The sequence below is a fragment of the Globicephala melas genome, unplaced genomic scaffold (assembly GCF_963455315.2).
Source record: "Globicephala melas unplaced genomic scaffold, mGloMel1.2 SCAFFOLD_53, whole genome shotgun sequence".
Lineage (NCBI taxonomy): Eukaryota > Metazoa > Chordata > Mammalia > Artiodactyla > Delphinidae > Globicephala > Globicephala melas.
Genome location: NW_027207232.1, coordinates 17,740 through 24,707, shown reverse-complemented (window position 1 = coordinate 24,707; position 6,968 = coordinate 17,740). Strand labels below are relative to the sequence as shown.

General features: G+C 53.1%; 1 pseudogene; it reads left to right on the top strand.

The window, feature by feature from the left end:
- Positions 1 to 408: 408 nt before the first annotated feature.
- LOC132595589 (thimet oligopeptidase-like) lies at positions 409 to 6,273 on the top strand (annotated as a pseudogene).
- Positions 6,274 to 6,968: the final 695 nt, after the last annotated feature.

The window sequence follows — 6,968 nt, the reverse complement described above, 5'->3', positions numbered from 1 at the left end:
ACACTCCCCTCCCTGACTCCCCAAGATTTGGGGCCTTTTTAGTATGTGTCGATAATGCCATGAGCTACTATTTAACTCTTCCACGAGGACCCATCTCCCAAAATGCAGTGGTTTTCAGCCTTGGCTGCACTAGAGAACCCCCAGGGAAGGGAGAGACGTCTCTCCCTCCCTCTCTCTTTCTCTCCCTCTGTACTTCTGTCTACCTCTCTCCCTCTCCCTCTCCCTCTGGGGTGATACCCGATGAGCTCAGAATCGCAGATGGACCCCCCATCCCCTCTCTGTGGCTTGCATGGGGGATGCACCTTCTCACTGTGGCCCGGGCGTGGCCTTGACATTCAGACATCGGGTCCTGCATGGACACCTGTGTTTGTTCCATAGCGCATGTGGCTGCAGCCTGTGCTTCTGTAGATGGGGGCTGTGCATGAGCCCTTCATCTTCCCCGCAGACACCACTGGTGCTCGCTCAGCCTCGCGGGTGATGCAGGGGGCACGGGGGACAGTCTTGTGTCCCCACCTTCTTGGGCTACAGACAGGCCACGCTGGTCCTGTGGTGACTGGGGGCTCCCAGGAGAACCCCACTGCAGACCGGAGAGGTGGCCCCAGAGAAGGTGGCGTACGCCTGGGGCCGGGCCTCATCAGTGAGCCATGGGCCAAGGGTGCAGCAACAGGTGTCTCACCGTCCAGGGGCTGGGTGTTCGGGCGCCGTGGGGTTGAGCTACTGTCTGCACGGCAGCCGTGTTTGTCTTGTTGAGCCCGGGGAGGCCCCTTGGTGGCTCCTGGAAAGACTGGCCGCATTTCTTCCTGCCCTTGGCCTTAGAGCCCATCACGTTCATGCCGTTTCCGGCTCCAAAAGGACCTGTGTTAATAAAGACCACGTGTTAGGACAGCACCAAAGTGTCTAGAAATCCAGGCCAGGAGGAGGAGGGAGGGGGATTGGCTGTGCCCGCCAGTGGCCTGGGAGCCCTGCCCGCCTGCAGAGACCTGGCCCGGGGCCCGCGGGGAGGGCGTGGCCCTCGGTCCCCAGCGCCTTCCGTCTCTGGGTTCCAGGAGAACTGCGTGATCCTCAGGGAGCTGGTGAGACTGCAGGCCCTGAAGTCCCGCCTGCTGGGGTTCCGCACGCATGCCGACTCCGTGCTGGAGATGAACATGGACAAGACCAGCCAGGTGGTGGCCACTGTCCTAGGTAACACCGCCTCCCCGAGTCCCAGTGGGGACAGGGTCAGGCGCACCTTGACCGGACGTGGTGCTGCCTGAGACCCCACTGTGTCAGCCCTTGGGGGTCACCTTCCCAGACCCTTCATTCTGCCTCGAGGGGCGCGGGGTCGGGGGTGGCTGGGGGGCCGCCCCAGGGACATAGCCGAGCCTCTCCCCTCCGCCCGCAGGTGAGCTGGCCCAGAAGCTGAAGCCCCTCGGGGAGCAGGAGCGGCCGTGATCCTGGAGCTAAAGGAGGCCGAGTGCCAGAGGCGGGGCCTGCACTTTGACGGCCCCATCAACGCCTGGGACCTGCGCTACTACATGAACCAGGGGGAGGAGACGCGCTACCACGTGAACCGGTACCTGCTCAATGAGTCTTTCCCCATGCAGGCGCTCACACGCGGGCTGCTGGGCATCTCCCAGGAGCTGCTGGGGCTGACCTTCGACCTGGAGGAGGGCACCAGCATGTGTCACGAAGACGTGAGGCTCTAAACGGTCTGGGACGCGGCCTCGGGTAAGGTCATCCATCGGCAAGTTCTACCTGACCTCTATCCTCGGTGCGTGCGTGGGGGAACCTGTCGGCCGTGGGCCGGGGCTCCTCTGTGGAAGCGGGGCCCCATCCACGTCCCTCCGCAGGGTGGGGAAGTCCGGGCACGCGGCCTGCTTTGGCCTGCAGCCGGGCTGCCTACAGCACGACAGATCGCCATCGCGGCCACGGTGGCCAACTTCACCAAGCCTACGCCCAACCTGCCCTCCCTGCTGCAGTATGATGAGCGGGAGACCAACTTCCACGACGTCCGGCACGCGATGCACCAGCTCTGCTCCCAGGCGCAGGGCTGCAGGCAGGGGGCGGGGAGGGCCCGGGCGTGCGTGGTCCTCAGGCAGGCCCTCGCCATGGGATTCTTTCACTGACATCACCCCGCACGTGGTGACGCCCTCGGTGTCAGCTTCCATCACCAAACCCCAGGCACTGGGTGCGTAAATAACGGAAATGGATGTCCTCGAGGCTCTAGAGGCTGGAAGACCCAGATCAAGGAGTCAGGGCTGGTTCCCTGCATGTTAAATACATGTGCTCAAGAGTTGCCTTGAAAAAAGACAAAAGAAAAGAAAGGAACGTTGCCTGCAAGTCTGCTGACAGCCGGTGATGAGAACCAGAGGGAAGGCTCTGGGGCCGGGGGCGCAGTGCCCTGTGAGCTCGGGGGCTGCTGCCAGTCTCCGTGGAGGCTCAGCAAGTCCCAGTGACTTCCCCACGTTGGGGGCGCCAGCTGAGCGTCTGGGCCCAGGACCCACTGCTCGTTCAGTCTTCCTGTGGTCAGCCCTTCAGCCTGAGAGCGATGCTCTCACAGGCTGCACCGGGGCGTGTGGGGACAGTTTACTGAGCTGTACAGACGTCACTACTGCTTTGGACCATTTCCGTCACCCCGAAAATGTCCCTCACGCCCTTAGCTATCACTCCGTCCCCTCGCCAGCCCCTGACAACCAGGAACCCACTCGCTGACTCTGTGGATCTACCTGCTCTGGACGTTTCTCCTCAGTGGGGTCACGCCCTGTGTGTCCTTCTGTGTATGACTTCTCTCGCTGAGCATCGTGTTCTCAGGGTGTATCGACGCGGCAGCGAGCGTCAGGGCTTCACCGCATTGCGTGGCTGAGGGACGTAAAGAAAACAAGAGAAAAGAAAAGAACGTTGCATGCAAGTCTGGTGACAGCCGGTGATGAGAACCAGAGGGAAGGCTCTGGGGCCGGGGGCGCCGTGCCCTGTGAGGCCCTGGCGCTGCTGCCAGTCTTGGTGGGGCACGGGCAGCACCGTCCCTCAGGAGCTGCTGGACAAGCTCATCAAGTCCCGGGAGGCCAACCCAGATGCGGCCGGACCGAGGGAAGGGAAGGGGGCTTCCGGTCTGCCCGGCTGGAAAGCGCAGCCTGGACACGGTGCCAGCCCCCCGTCTCCTTCCTCCCGCCCCCCAGGCCTCTTCAACCTGTGCCAGATCGTCCTGGCCAAGGTGGTTCAGGCCCTGCACACGCAGACGCCCGCGGACCCGGCCCAGGAGAATGCCCGCCTCTGCCAGGAGATCCTGGGGTTCGAAGCCATGCCAGGTAGCCAAGCGCGCACTGGGCTCACCTCAGCGGTTGGTTGGCGGCTACTGCCCAGGTCAAGAGGCTCGTCTGGCGGTGTGTGAACGGGGACCGACTGACGGGCTCCGGCCGAGGCCCGCTGACCTCTGGCCTCTTCCTGCCACGGTTCCTTGGCTGGTCCCTCCAGCTGTGGCCCGCGGAGTCCGAGGGTGGGGTGGGAGGCTCTGCACATGCTTTCTAGAGAGCCTGGAAGAGGCAGGAGAGGGCTTCATACCCCGAACAGAAGGCATCGACGAGGTCTGCCCATGCGTGTCGGTGCGGACACGCGGTTCACTCCCTCGTGAGCGCTTTAACCAGCGATCTCCCTGTGGTGGAGGGCGAGCCCTGACTCATCTCTCGCAGCCTCGGCAGCTGACCTTGTAAGAGGCTTAGGAGTGAACCCTCATGAGCTTCAGCAGAAAGTCGGCAAAGATTTATTTGTGTCCCTCCACTGAACTGCCAGCGAGGTCCCCGTTTTCTACAAGTGTTGGGCCAATACTCTCTCTAGTGGCAGGGGACTCAGACAAGGCTGCTTTGGGGCCCCCACCCCCGCTCTGGGGCAGGGGCACTGAGCGGCCAGGGAGCCGGGCAGGAGCCCCTCCGCGTGTGTCCCAGTGACCCATCTGCCTGCGACCTTCGGCCGCCTGGCAGGAAGCTACGACGCCCAGTCCTATGGCCAGTCATTCCTGCAAGAAACACTGGAACCAGTTTCTGCCAACCCGCCAAAAAAAAAACGACTTCAAAGGCAACGTGGTGTCACAGGAAGGGCTTGTTTCTGTGTTTCTTTGTTTTCAGTTCATTAGGCCTCACTTAAAATTCTGATTCCACAATGCACTTGCTTTGGGATCTTGAACAACACTCATAACCTCTGCAAGTTTCAGTATAGTAAGTTTATGTGATTACCTTCATCTGTAATATCCCTGTGTTGCAAGCTTAATTAATTCAGATTAATTCATCTTAATCTTAATCTCAAGTTCAGATCAAAGACTAGTTCCTCTGTGACTGCTCCTCTGAACTGATTCAAAAGCCTCCTCTCCCGTCCTCATTTGGCTTCTCTTCTCTTCTCTTCTGGAATCTCATAAGAACTTCTATGACCTCTCTGGTTTTTTGTTGTTGCTGTTGTCTGTTTGTTTGGTTTTTAATTGAAATATAGTTGATTTACAATGTCGTGTCCGTTTCAGGTGTACAGCACAGTGATTCCGTTTTCAGATTCTTTTCCCTTATAAGTTATTACAAAATATTGAGTACAGTTCCCTGTGCCATAGAGGAGATCCTTGTTGTATCAGTTCTATGCCTTCTTTGAATGACCGTAGCACTTGTTGCCTGTATCATTTTTATGTCTGTTGTGGCTTTGTGACTGAAAATGAAAATTTTCTATTTGTTCATGTCCTGGCCCTTCCTTAAAAATGTGTTCATTTACCTATTTCATATTTATTGACTACATCTTAGACACCGTGTTAGCTGCTTGTTCTAGATGTTAGTAAACCATAGACCTTCCTGCTCAAAGGGTCACAGTATTTGTGGGAAAACAAAAAAACGAACAACTTACGTCTCAAATAGCTTTGTACTACCCAAAGAGAGCACACCTCGTAGGTACAATAAATATATGTATTATACATAAATGTATAAATAGTTAATGGCATTAAAAACTTGAGATAACTGCTTTTCTATTCTGAGGAAATGATGATAATATCTCACCAGGAGCTCAACACCACTCTGAGAATGAGGGCTTAACCCCCGACCTGGCTCACTGCATCGCTTTCTTATATGAAAATAGACAAGTCTGTACATGCTCTCTACAAAAAGGCTTATCTGGCATGAATTTCAGATAGTAAGAAGAAAAATTCAAGAGATTCAGAGAAGCATCCAGAAGCTCAGGTGATTGTCTGGCACTAATACAACTTGCTTGACAGGAAAATAGAGCTGTAAATCTCACAAAATTAGATGATCTTCTAAGAATTTCAAAACCGCCTGCTATTAATTAGAAATCCTAGAAGAACCGCTTCTTTTAAAGCATACTGATAATATGCTTTACAGCTTAATATTCAGAAGCCTATGTTTTGGCTAAGTGAGCTTCAGGAATGAAGGAAATTTGTGGTTCAGTTCCATCTACTCTGGAACCTCTGGTCAAAACACCTACTTCTGTGCTCAGCCATCTTATCCTCTGTAAAATGGAGGCAACTCTAAGAAAACATAGTTACAGAGATGTTGCACAGCTTCCTGTGTCACTGTCTTCATTTGTTTCAGAAAACCAATAACGTCTAAGCTACTACTGCAAAGAGTGCAGTGTTACTTGGGGTCATCTAGTGCAGCTCTGTCAAAGTAAAGAAAAGGAAAGGGGCGTAGAATAACTATAATTTTCCCAAGAGGACACTATTATTTGATGGCAAATCTGAGTCAAGAACCCTGATCTCTTTGATGCCATTCCATTGTTCTTTCATTGGGTTCTCAACAACCCAGAGAAAGAAAGAGAAATAAAACTCCTATGTGCTGTGTCACTGGTACAGGACGTGGCAAGATTGGAATTGGAGAACTACATATTAACAGGTATTTGGGAAATTCTTCAAACTAATTAAGATATATACCAGGTACATAACAAACAGTTATGTTTTCCCAAGATGATTCTGTGGAATGAACAGAACTGGTAACTGAAGGTGCCTGTGTGCTGCAGTTCCAAACAGGATGGGTGAATGCTTGTTTTCTGGCACCTTTAAGACTCCACCCCAATATACACATTAAAATAAAATTAACATTTCAACTGGGTCATATTTAATTCTGCATGCTCTTGTAAGTCAGCAAAATACTCCATATATCATTTAAGTTGTCACCCACTTTCTTTTCCTTTTTTTGCGGTACACGGGCCTCTCACTGCTGTGGCCTCTCCCGTTGCGGAGCACAGGCGCCGGACGCGCAGGCTCAGCGGCCATGGCTCACGGGCCTAGCCGCTCCGCGGCATGTGGGATCTTCCCGGACCGGGGCACGAACCCGTGTCCCCTGCATCGGCAGGCGGACTCTCAACCACTGAGCCACCAGGGAAGCCCGTCACTCACTTTTTAACTTGAGTTTTAATTTCTAAAAGTCTTTCCAAACACAAAACAGAGGTGGGAAAATGGTATATGGGAAGCTGCAGAGATGAAATAAGCTTACTTCATGCGGCATAAAGATGAATACCCAAACAAGTTCTGCATAGCTGGAAGTGTCCAAATCTACTATCTTCGTTTTGTAGTCAAGGCTTCCGGAAAAATATGCTAACGGCTTCCTAATTACCCAAATGCCCCATATCTGTTTCAGTAAGTATCATTATATATTATGGAAATTTTTCTCAGTGACAGAGAAAGACATCCTGGCCGAGCATCCCCCTGCCCATGACAGAGATGATGGGTCTCAAGCTACCTTGAAGGTGTTGGAGCCCACTTTATCCATTACTAATATTAATGGAGGACAAAACTTCATATTCTGTTTGCTCTGTTTGTTAAATCACTTCTTCCCTTCATTAAAATGGATGACACATAAGTGAGTCTGTAGTGTGTGTATCACTGGAAACTGAACACATTTTTGTTGGTTTTATTAACGTCATAGGTTTCTAGGGGGGTCTACTAAATAACTAAGTCTAGTTTCACAGTTACAAATAAATTATGATGTAATTTTGAATAAATTAAGCTCATC